The sequence below is a fragment of the Lutjanus erythropterus genome, chromosome 15, assembly GCF_056507025.1.
Source record: "Lutjanus erythropterus isolate fLutEry1 chromosome 15, fLutEry1.hap2, whole genome shotgun sequence".
NCBI lineage: Eukaryota > Metazoa > Chordata > Actinopteri > Lutjaniformes > Lutjanidae > Lutjanus > Lutjanus erythropterus.
The window spans coordinates 14,599,318-14,612,698 of NC_139331.1; positions in this window are offsets into that span (position 1 = coordinate 14,599,318).

The following is a 13,381-nucleotide window of genomic DNA, read 5'->3' on the forward strand; positions in this document are numbered from 1 at the left end:
AATTAGTATTTAAGCAATCAGTTGTACTTGAGAAAACATGTTCACTAAGCTGAAGATATTAAGTTGAACCAATGAGTCATCAGTCACAATGACAAACATTACAAGCAAAACTGATTTCCTTTGATTTTCTCATTATGAAAAGTCAGTTCTTCATTTCACACAAAGAGCGAAAGCATCAGCTGCTCCCGTTTGAGGTACCTTGTTCCAGCACTGCGACAAAGACAATATGTAAAACTGCTCTCAGTGAATTTACTGAATTTTAAGTGTAAGGGGGAAGGGAGTGAATTCGATGTTAGCCTTTATTGCGAAAACAAACAACCATGAGTTATCATAAAATGTATTAGAGACTCACAGCAAGTGTTCACCATGAATATTTTCTTCAAACTATGAAAAAGACGAAAAGTTTGCTAATACGCTGATCATGTTTCTTTTAATGAGTTGATTGAACTCTGTACAGTACTTTCATTCAACTCATCTTTTCGAGTCAAAAGACATCAAGTTAGAGGAATTCACATTCATAAGTCCTGAAAAAAAACACACTAGAAATTTCAAGTTTAACGCACTTGAACAAATAATATATTTATGTCAAGCTGATGATACAGTGCACACACACAAGCACACACATTTCAATGGTAAAGGAGTGTGTATGGGGTTGTCTCAGTTGATTAGACACCTCTACTGGTAGTGAGGAGGATTCCCAGAATGGAAGATGAGTTACTGGTTGATTAAGCCTATGTGTAGGTGATTAAGTTAAATCCCACTTAAACATACCCCCCTAAACCACTTACTGCATAACTATGAATGACATTATTATCCTGTATTATCCATGTGTGTGAAAACAAAAAGTTTAACAATCAATATTGGTGTCATGATTTGCCTGATTTTTAACGATGCACATCCAATCTCAGCTCTTAGATTTTTGGATGTTTGTGTTTATAGTGTGATACTGTGGTAGAACGGGGGCGTGAATTAAGGCCAGGAGGGGGGTCAGGCCTGGGAGTGGGGGTTAGGAGGGGATTAGCTGGGGCCAGTTGGATCATTTTACAGCCGGAGGACCCCCCCTCACCCTCTGCAGTCTCCTGGACAATGAGGATTAAACTCCTCTTGTTCCTCAACTCCGAAAAACGGCAGGGCGACAAAGACACTATTCCTCCCGGGTCCCCTGGCTGTGGCTGGGAGCTGAGCTGAGGAGAGGAGGAGGGAGGGAAGGAGTAAAGAGGAGGAGGGAGGCAGGAGGGAGGCAGGAGGGAGGCAGGGGGTCCATCATAAAATTAATCCCTTCACAGTTTCCTTTGGGTGCAAAGTGAGATATGAGGCAGACATGTCTAATGAAACGCTACAGTCATCTAAGGGCACAGCGATAAAAGCATATATTAAACTAATGGAGCTCGTCATTAGTGCCTCTATTAAGCGGATCGACAGGATGGTGCTCTCCTTTGGTGATCGGCACAGAAGATTAATCAATACCAATAAAGCCCCACCTTCCCACAGCCTCCAATTTCGGTGCTCCTGCAGTGGTCATATGGAAATATTTAAACTCACCTACCAATAATCCTCTGGGTTGAAACTATGACTAGACTCCTTTTTCTATTTGTAGTTTAGATAATGCTTCCTCACTGTATTGTCAAGAGTTAGATGAAAAGATTGATACCACTCTTGTGTCTATACTAGATAATATATACTGGAGTCCACTTGGGTTCAACTCATGTGCAGTAGATCAGCGTCTGTCTGTGTCAACTTGTCCACTCGCTCACAACAAATTGGCACATCCTCCTCTAAAGTACCTCTATAGGTCACTAATTAACACCTTGCATCTTGTTTAAAGAGTAAAAACAACATGTTGTGGTGTTACAGACGGTTATATCCTGGACAGTATGCATTGTTTCCATATTTTGGTTTTTGTACAGTTTAAACAAAGAAGAAATAAAGTGTTAATTAGTGAGCTTTGAGGTGCTGATTGGTGAATTTCCAGACCTTTCCAGGCATTATGGTAAGTTAAGCTAACTGGCTGCTGGCTGCAGCTTCTTTACTGTACAGACATGATAATAATCATCTCATCTAATTGTCAACTAGAAAGCCAATAAAGTAACAAGGGCTCAACCCAACTCAGAATTTGTGAGTTGAATTGGATTTGGACATCCAATACAAACACTAAACTACTCATTGTCAAGTAATGCTTTATTGAATTGCCAGATCTTAGAACCGGATTTTGCCGGATGGTCATGGTGAATGCAATGTTCAAGCAATAGTAAACAAGTTGATACCCCTTTTTCATTTACATGCTGGCTTGGCTTTCAGTCTTGACTCAGCACATCAGCACGGCAAAGATTTGCATTTCCTTTACAACAGGGCTGTGTGCTTGAAGATGTGTCTTTAATTGAATACGAACAGCTTCGCTCAAGTCGCGTCTGTAAAAAGAGAATAAACTTAGTGACTGAAAGTCGAGTTATTTTGTTATTTGAAAGCTTTTATTATGAAGCAACAAAACAAGGAAATTTCATCACTTGACACGACTGCTCTACCACTGAAAACAAACACAACACTGAAATACAGCAGATACCTGAATGTAAAAACAGCAACACGAGGGAGAAACTAAACTTCACCTACGGAGATTAGCTTGAGAGCTGAACAAAAAGAGATGTTTAAAGACATCTTTCTCTCTGCTCTCGTACACACGAGATTAGTATCACAACACTCGCTTGTTTGAGGAGGAGAAAGGAGGGTCATCACGGGTTGGATGCAATCGACTCCAGAGAAGGCATATTTCGGGCACGGCTTGGCACAGCTCGGCGTGATAAAAGTGGTGATGGAAATGCAAACCAGCGCAGCACGATTTAACTTAGCACTGCAAAAAGTGCCCATGGAAACGCCTCACAAGTGAGCCCTGTGAGCTAACGTGTGACAGCTACGCTAATGACAGATCTGAAATTTGCAACAACATTTTTTTGCTGACACTAGATGTCAAACAAAAGTCAGAAACTATGTCATATTAAGCTGCTGTGAGCTGTAAATTCACTACGCAGACTATGCATTTTTTGTTGTGGTGGTGGTGGTGAGCAGGGTGAAACTCTAGAACTACTTCTGGGGACAACGAGGTCCTCAGCAGTACACTGACAAAACATAAAGAACAAGAAAAACAAAAACAAGCAAACAAACAAACAAACAAAAAAATTACAACCGGTCAGCTTGAAAAATCTCAGTGGACTGATCGTCTGACTGATGATTTGATGTCAACTTTAAGGTGGCATCCCTAAAGCTAAATATTCTGAACTGTGAGCTTACAGCAGATTTAGAAAGAATCAGGCTAGCTGTTAGCCTCTGGTTCCCATCTATATCCTATGTAAAGCTAAGCTATGAGGTCACAATGTATTCCTTGGGCACTCTGAGAACAAAAAGTACCACAAGCTTAGAAAATTGGAAGATAAATCCTGTGTAAAAGCCCAGTGTTGAGCAGTGTGTGATCATAGCCTGAGGCAGGGTGATTAAGGATCCCTATGTGGCAAAGTGTCCACCCTTGCACATACTAGTGGGCTCAGTATGTGGCAGGCTTAGGAAAGGAGACAGATTTAGTTGACCTCAATGTTTAACTGTAACAAGTACTTATAGCACTTATAGCGATGGAGGACAAAGGTAATTTTCTGATGTTGTGATGTTGAGGATCAAATTTACTGGTCAACATCCAAGTGAGAGGGACGATAAAAGAGGAAGACAAAAGAAACAGAAGTCCACCGGTTTTAATCTGAGAAAAAAAAAATGAGGGGGCAATATAGGAACGTAAAGAGCGGAGTGAAAGAGAGAAACTGAGAAGCACAACAACAGAACCAGGGGGAGTCGGAGAAGAGTGGAGAGCAGAGGAGGGGCCTTTCATACAAAAAAGGCTCTCTTTTACTTATGAAAGAAAAAAAGAGCAAAAGAAAAGCTTCTTCTCGCCTCCTGGACGCAGTGTCAAACCCAATCAGTGTCTGGTCTGGCAGCGCTGCTCGTCTCCCAGGCACCGGCTCACAATGGAGGCGAGCCTCGGCCGCCACACCTCTCACTTCCAATCTGCATCCTCCGGGACGGGCCTGAGAGCAAGGGGGCCACGGGGAAGCACAACAATGCACCTCAAATGTTCAAATTCTCATAAAAAATCTCTGTGTGGTGAGAATTGGATTAACTAGTAAAACTAAAAAAAAGTAGCTTTAGATCAGTTCATGTTGATTTGGACAGCTAATATCAGGTTTCATTGTGAGGAAGCTGGCATAAGAAGAAAAAACGGCTGGGTGTAGGTAGTCATTGTTCTTAAAAGATTTTCAATACAGGTGGAAAGAATGGGACTTAGTGTCAGGGTGCGTATACGTAAAGCCAAACACAAACATGGATAAACTGCTCCACGATTACAACGACCAACAATCCCTGAGCTGTGCAGTCCCGCGCTAATAAACGTGAGCAACAAGGCTTGATCCTTAAAAACCTCGCCACTCAAAAAAAAATGTCTATCTTGAATAGACACCCCCCTAAATCGCATTGTTGAGCAAATCCTGTATTAAAAGGGAAAGAGTTACTCTGCATTTATACTCCTGAAGACTTTAGTTAAGCCAGTGCCTCTGCCACTTTGCAGCGCGGGCTTCTTCATCGAGTAAATCCGTCTCTCAAATGGCGATTGGCTGGAGCCAAAGGGGCCATCTTTTTCACACGCTTCCTCACTCTTCTCCCCCCCCAATCTCGGCTAGTGTTTACCCGTCACCAAACAATGGCTGGTTACTGGCAATTAAACAGCATTTTCCGAGGAATCCGTGGCACTGGTCTAATGGCATTACTGTTGGATGATTCAATCCCTGAATAGTCAACAGGATTTTGCCTCTCACCAGGAAAATACTGCTTCATCGAATTACCCGTATTACATAGATTTACCCAAAGCTTATGATTCAGGGTTCACAGATTACTGCTCTTCTAAAGATGGCGGGAGAAAGGAGCGATAGGCCAGGAGGAGAGTGATGACTCTGACGCCTCAAAGCTGGGTGCTGCTGCTCTCGCTGGCACACTCTTCCCCCAAAAGGCTAAAGCAGGGCGAGGATTTACCCAAAGATTATTAATTTATCTGCATGCAAACACTGCCTCATTCTTCTTTGCATTTTCTGACTTGGACTTTAAAATCAGATGATGCAAGTCTTCAAAGATGGCTTACAGTCGCACACACACATGCACACAAAAAAAACATATTAGGAGCCAAACTGCACATTGCGCCCTTTGACCTTCCGCGGGTCGAGTCGGGCTGGGCAGCTCAGGGAACCAGGAAGACCGGCCAAGTCCATTATCTCACAATGAAGGGCTAATTACTGGGCCTGCAAGCCTCAAATCACACGGCAGCAGACTGCCTGTCTCTGTCCTCCACTCACCCAACATCTTAATTGCTCTTTTATTCTCTCTCTGTTTTTACTGTGCCTCTCTCCGCCACTCACTCCTTCTCTCGCTGCAGCCATTTCACACATAAAAGCGAGATGCTAATTGCCTGCTATGGAAAATATTGGGCCTGTGATTAGCCAGGCAGAAGGTTTGGCTGGCCTGTCTGTACGAGGAGGAGCACGGAGCCAGCACGCCGCGCGTAAAAATAGGGAACCGCAGTCGTTGTCGGTGGTGAAAAGGAAATTCATTTCTCTGTCATTCACATGCGAGGCAGGGTTGAAAGTGTGTGAGGATTGTCATTGTGCTCCAGTGGCAATTTGTCAGACTTCGATGTTGGCGAAATGTTGATAGAAAATCAGCTTGAACAAAATTACAGGAAAATTAGTTCAGCTGCTTTCAGGCGGAGTTGGAGTTGACATCATTATGAGACTAATTATTATAGTTGAAATATGTGGACAACAGTCTGGACGACTGACTGTCAACCTGAGTTAATCAAGAAAAAGAAAACAATATGATCAAACGCACCAACCTGGTTTGTGCACAGACTGGTGTTTTAATGTATGATGAGTAATTTACTCAACCCTCCCTGACCCCGACTCATTATCTCAATCTGTGGGTAATTTACTAATAATGGCCGTACATAATCATCCAACAAGACAACAAGGGTTCGTCTTAATAGACTCCATCTTGAGATGCACATACATATGGAAATGAGACCCAGTGGGGGAATTCACTTCAGCTTCTGTTCTGTATAACTCTGCCCTCTAACCTGCTCCTTTTCTCAAGTATCATTACTTTTACAAAACATGTTTTTCAGTTTCAATAAAGAAATTGGCAACTTTAACCCATCTGTAACTGTTTCTTCTTTCATTAGTAAAGTTCTCTTTGTGTGATTATATTTACTTAACTTTATCCATTACTAATGAAACAGTACCTTATTTCTATTGTACTTTTAAAAACTGAAGTTACAAACTGTTTTACAGGAGTAAGAGAGGAGACAACATATAAAACAAGAAGAAATATGTGTTTAACTGACAATGTAAAAATATTTAAAGATGGAGGAAGTGATTTTGGAGAAAGATAGTTGAATGTTGAGCATCATTCCCAGGTGGTGCTTTGGATTGGTGGCTCGAATATGGCTGATTGTTTTGAGTCTTGATCCTAATTTGTGATATAGTGATGTTTTGGGAATGAGAGTCAACAATTAACTACTGACCTGTGATTGGCCAAAGACTCCCATAAGAGGTTAGATTTTCTAAAGCCTGAAAATAGAACCAAGAGGAGGAGCAGAGGTCTAGTTTTCTCTCAGTCTCTCTCTAGAAAGATATATCAGTTGGCCGATATTGTTGGCCGGTATTGGCTATATCGATCTATATTGGTATTGGCGTAAATGTTGTCTGATGTGTGTCGACATGATCCCTTTTCTTAATGGTGTGGTCACAAGTGCAAATTCATGTCCCTTCTTTTTGTCAAGTTCAACTTTGGTGAACTTTGAGAGGGTGGAGTCACAGCCTAAATAAGATGTGTGTGCGTGTGTGTGTCACTCAGGCGATGACCACTCCTCTGCATTTGAGACTGCATTCGAGTTTCATATGTATATTTCTGTTTTTCATAAATATAGAATTATTTATCATTTTTAAAAATACCAGTAAAAGTTTACCCTGATATCATTTTGAATAATTAAATTTGTTGTTAAACTGTAAAATATCGTACTTGCATTACATATCTTTGTCACAATTGTTTGATAACATTTGCATTATCCACCAATATACTGATATTGGAATTTTTTTTATTGGATTGGAAGCCAAAAAAGCCCCCAAAAACCTCATATAAACAAACAAAGAAAAATTTGCTTTTTAAAGATGTGCTGATTTGGCTTCTCGTAGCAGGTGCAACCTTTTCCCCTCTGTTACTTCTTCTATTCTAACGCCTCCATGGTAATCTTCAGCTCTTTTCCATACACGTCAGATGTTAGCAGGTTATTTTAGTAACTTTTCTTCTTTCAGATTCATCTGCCATTTGACCTCAGCCTTGTCCCAGAACCAAACCAAAGCTTTTTGAGAACCTTGGGCGGATATTGAAATGCTCTTTCACTCTCTCTTTGCAGTGGTTCCCCCCCAAGCGCTTTGTCCAAGATGTTGGAAAAGATGGAGAAGGGAGAGAGCCCAGTTTTCCCAACGATGGGAGCCGTGGAGTGTTTGGGCAGCGCAGCAGTGATTGGTGGTGGTGGTGGGGGGAAGGTTTGGGGGTGCAGGTCGGCTGTTCAAAGGCTGGCTTTTTGCATTGTTGGTCAGTTGGGGATTAAGGTCCTGTGTGCAGCAGAATAGCCCCTCTAATTAAAAAGGATAAGAAGGCAGAAAAATAGCGAGAGGCACGGGAGGAAGCAAAGAGAGAGGGAGAGGGGAGAGCAAATTTGCAGAGAAAAGAAAGAAAAGAAAAACTGTTTTCAGTGTCACTCCTGCAGCCGGGCCCGTCGATTCAGACTGGATTAACTTTACACTCCTCCTCCCTGTTTCTCTCCGTCACTCTGTCCCTCCATTCCCTCCGTCAGTCTTTCTATCTGGCAAGGTAAAAAATGCATTTAAAACATTTACACTCTTTGAAATAAAGATGGTAACTAGAACCATAGGTTTCTGGTTCTTGGTCTGCTTGAAAACGTTTCACAGAGTTCTATCCAGAACCCAACATAAATTGTTACACCTAGAACCATCCGTGAAAGGTTTCATCTAAAAGCCCCTCTGAGAGGATATACAGAGAACCATTCAATGGTGTTATACTTCCACCCAGAACCCTCTCTGGGGCATTCTATCAAGAACCTTTCCACCTTCTAAGGGTACCAACAAGAACCCACCAAGGGGGTTCTACTGGGAACCTTTTTATATTCAAGGGTTTTATCTAGATGAGAGTCAGGGGGTTCAAGAGATAACCTTTTTTTATATTCCAAGAGTTTTATCTAGAACCCACTAAGGGGGTTCTGCTAAGAATCCTTTCATACTGCAAAAGTTTATCTAGAACCTATGCAGGGAAGAACCCTTTATGTTCTAAAGGTTTTGTCTATGACTTTCTTAGGGGGTTCTACCAGAACGCTTTTATATCGCAAGAGTTTTATCTACAACCCACGCAACCTTCTATATTATGGTACAAAGAACCTGTGACAAACCCTCCAAAAAGGGTCCTCTGGATGAATCTTAATGGAACCCTTAGTCTTAAAAGGAACCATTGATGAACCGTTTCTTCAAAAAGGGTTTCTCTGAAGCTAATGGTTCTGGGTAGAACCTCTGCCCTTCAGGAAGAACCTTCTTGGAAAACCTTATTTCCAATAGTGTAGACTGACCTCATAAAGCTAGTCTTCTATATTGTTTGTGGTGATCTCTTTACAGAACTTTGATTGGTTGCAGTTGTGGACATATGTAACAACTCAGTCATTTCATAAATACTTTTCAGCTCAAACCAAAAACTAAAATAACTAAAATTAGACATTTTTCACCCTTTTGCAGGTTTGTGAGAGGTGAAATTGTTTGTAAGGTGACATTTTGCTGTATTAACCCAGCCAACCAGTTGTACCAGTGTGTGTGTGTGTGTGTGTGTGTGTGTGTGTGTGTGTGTGAGTGTGTGTGCTGCTCAGTATTTGCCGTCATCAGAATGAGAATAGAGGGCTTGTGTGCTGTGCCCCAGATGCTGGCTGACAGTAGGTGGGCTGTTTGCCGTGGGGATGCCAGGTTGTGTTTTTGTTTGGCCCTCCTCTGTCCCGCCTGCATCCCTCCCCTTGCCCGGTGGGGGGTCCAGGGCTCCTGGGGCCAGTCCCTGCTGACCAATACCCAGGTATGAGGCCTCTCAGTTTGGCTAACACTAGCCGCAGGCCATGGGAGGTTAACGAGGTACCAGCAGGGACAAGACATTCAACCCTCCCATGGGCAAACCACAAGTGGTGGCTATATCTCAATGAAGGGCATGAATATGATATGATGTTGGCCATGTGATCGCGGCTGCAAAGGGGGTTAAATGGTAATGATACTGCAGGTGCAATATAAAACACAGTACTCTGATACTCAGCTACAAAAGATAAATTCTTCACAGTTGTTTTATTAGTAAAGTGTCTCTAAACTGACCAGATTGAAGTCTTTCTCTGACATCTTGAGGGAGTGAACTTGGTGAACTGTGACACACACATCTGTTCTGATGATGAATCTCAGTACCTATCACCTATTGTTTGACACTTTGGGGCAATGGGCAGTGTTTTGGGGCTTCCAGTGTAGCCAGTGTGTATCATAATAGTTAATATATATCCAGGCCAAGTCTTCTTCCATACACTGGTCATTGTTGACAGTCCCATAAGGAACTGCAAGAATGGAGTTGGGAGGCTAATCTCTATAAACAGATATCTGCAATATTTTTTTAAGTTTAAAAAAAGCTAAATTTTCCTCATATATAACAGCTGATGAGTTTCAAGAAAGCATTTCAGCCTCCTTTGCTCTCCACATAGACTGTTTATTTGCATGCAACCAAAGCCTTTTTCAAACATGATTGGCCAATACCATGCAACAAGTTAAGGCTGTTTCTTGCCAGCGTTGGTTCAGGTACATGGAAAGGAGATTGGGATTCAGGCTGGCCAACATCTTACAGAGACCTGATCCACCATATCCCAGATCGAGGTGTTGCACTTGACAGGCGGATCGTGTTCTGAGCCAAGACAGTGTAAGACTCTGGCAAGATGATCATCAATCATCAATAATGCTTCATGCACAGTCAAAATTGATGGACAATGTTTAATAGATGTCAAACTTCTTCTGTGAAGATGTTGACCATATTATCATGACTATCTTGTTGCTGCTGTACATCTTCCTCCAAAAATGCACTACAGAATTATTTTGTGGGTGCATATGTGTTTATAAATAAGTGTATATATTGCTTTATTTTAATTGAGTTTATATTTTAATCCATTTTTAGACTGTAACTTTGATTTTGCTCTTCAACCCTGTCTTGTATAAAATAAATAAATTGTCTTGATGCCTTGAAGTGATGTCCAACTCTGAGAACAAGTTAACCTAAACAACATGGCGCAAGGAGAACTGAAAGAGCCATGCAGTAGCATGCTTTCCAGCACGTTAGCTAGCTCACCAGCTAGTAGCACCGTCTCCTTCTGGTGTGACCGGGCCTTTATTGTTCCTGAAAACTAGAACTGACACTTTGAAAAACAACTACAGCCGGCTACGTGTCTGTTATTTTCCTCAGAAACACCTGCTGTCCGAAGCTCATGTAGACTCTTCTGATAATACAGTAATTCAATAATCAGTAATATTGTTGTTGAATCATCAATACATGTATCGCTTCCTCCGCCATGCCTATCAATAAATCTATCAATGTGAGTTTTGCAGTACAGATGGCAAAAGCAAGCAGTCATAAATGTCCAATACAGTTCAGTGTGTGTAACAGATGGGGCTGGTTTAGACGGCCAAGTCATTGATTTGACCTTGAGATGGACAGCTGAAGAAAACTCAGATAGTCAGGACAAAAAACGAGGATCCAACAATACTGAGCACTGGCATGAGGTAGATAGATTGTATAACATGATGATTAATGAAAAAGTGAATGAGTTAATCGATTCTGACCAGTCGTTTTAAAACAGTCTGTCTTGTAAGACCCAACTATGCAAACGAAATTATGTGAACGCTCCTTTGATGCTACATTAAGAAGCTTATGGATATAAACAGAAGCACAAGTACAAATACATGAAATAATGAATACTGAATAATAAATTACATACATACCTGTAATGATTAGTTGATTAATCAATTAGTCGATCGAAAGAAAATGAGTTACCAGCAATTCTGATAATCAATTAATCATTTTAGTCATTTTCAAGCAAAAATGTGAAACATTTGTTGTTTCCAGCTTCTTAAATGTGAGGAATTGCGGCTTTTTTTTTTTTTTTTTTTTTTAATAATTTCTAACAATAAATTAAGAGTCTTTGAATTTTGGGCTGTTGGTTGGGCAAAAGAAGCAATTTCAGGAAATTGCGACAAGCACTTTTCACTTTTGTTTAAAAAACATTTTATTGACTAAATGATTAACCGTGGAAATAAACAGCAGATTTTTTGACAGCCTAGTTTTGATTCACCACTTTTCAAGATAGATACCAGACATATTAGAGAATATTTTTATGAGAACACACTTTGTGTTTCGTAATGCTGTCAGAGTATATTCAATATGGAAATAAAGCTTTGATTGAGGTGGGAAAATGCATTTGGCATTGTTTGGTATATGCAAGATTTTTATTCTTATTTTATGTGTATATTTTTAAAATAAAAATTAATCGATTAATTGATTGTAAATATTACCAAAGATCAATTAAGGAAAGTGCTTACAATTTGCAACTCAATAAGATAGACTTACTCTATTGATTGTATAAAAGAAGATTAGATGGAAAGAATATATTGTTTTCTCTATAAGGCTATATAAACATTTTATTCCAAATATGAATTTATAAGATTTAATAGATAAAATCCCACAGCCACAAAGGATTGTTATGATTTTTTGCCATCATTTCTGGTCTGTAACCATATTAACCAGCCCTGCAGGGAGCAAACAAAAGGCTTCTGGAGGAGAGAGGAGGCTGCAGCACATCATACTTTGCTCATGCCAGCCAGTATTATCCAGTATCCTGTGTGTGAGAGAGTGGTATCTCAGTCCCACGATTCTTAGCCTTCAATTCGTCTCCCTAACAGCAGGAGAAACCGTGACTTCGTCAATTGGCCTGGAGACAGGGGGAGGGCATATTGCCACAGACATTAACAAGCGACTTCACCTTTTTACAACCACGGCCCCGTTTAGTTGAAACGCTCCCCAGGGCTATTAGATATTTTCCGATGAATTATATATCAGAGCTGAAGATGAAAGGACTCTGCATGAGCCAAGAACATAGCTGTGGGACAACAAGGGGACCAGATACTTAAGCCTGGTTAGGCTGTTTGTTTTAGTGTGATCGCTGAGGGAAAATGGGAAAACTCCACTTATACAGTAAAACTGCAAAGGAAGAAGGATTTTTTTTAACTTTATAGGCTGGTTTGCACCAACATATATCATCTAAGATTTGTTCTAATCAGATTTCAGCAAAACTGGGGTAAAAATGATTAAATCCAGATTTAAAATCAAGCAGAATAAATAAAAAATAAAAATGCAAAATAAATGAATAAATAAAAAGTAAATTAGTGCTGTTGGGACCTTGCACTTGCTTTGTATTCCTCAACTGGGTTGAGCTGTCCCTTAACTTTCTTTGAGGAACTTGATTATTTTTCTCAATCCATTTCAAAAAGACAGCTATAAAAGTTAAACATCTTCAAGTGTAAGTTTAAAGTCGTTTTAAATTAGAGTTTAAAGTTTTAGTGAAACAATTAAATTAAATTTAGTTTTAGACTGAAAACTACACTGAGGTTTAAAGAACTTTGAATTAAATCATGATTTAATTGGGTTTAAAAATTAATCTTTGTTGGTGCAACTCAGCCTTCATCCACTAATCAGATGACAATATTAACATAATAGTTTTTTTTCTAATGTTGCTCCAAGTTTTGGTTCCTAATTGACAGAAGTGACTTTATGTAATTACACTAAATTATAAACAATTACTGTTAATGTTTTTCTATATAGGCTGTAGAGTCCATAGAAGGTCGTATTGATTTTCAGTCTGGTGTAAGAACCCAGCAGCCTCACAGTCTGTTCATCTGGCATGTAGACTCCTAATTAGTTCTCTAACCTGCTGCTTGTTTGGGAGCATCAATCAAAACCTTCGTTCGGGGCTGCTGAAGCCAAAGTTTTACCAACATGAAATGAACCCACATTTAAAAATTACATTCATTAAATGTGACAATAGGAGTCAACACAGCAGTGCAGATCAGTGAGGAGAGAATTAGCTCTTTAGATAACACAGCACAGGGGTTTTATTTAATCCTCGTGGACACAAAAAAAAAAAAAAAAAAAAAAAAAAAAAAAATCCAGAGGA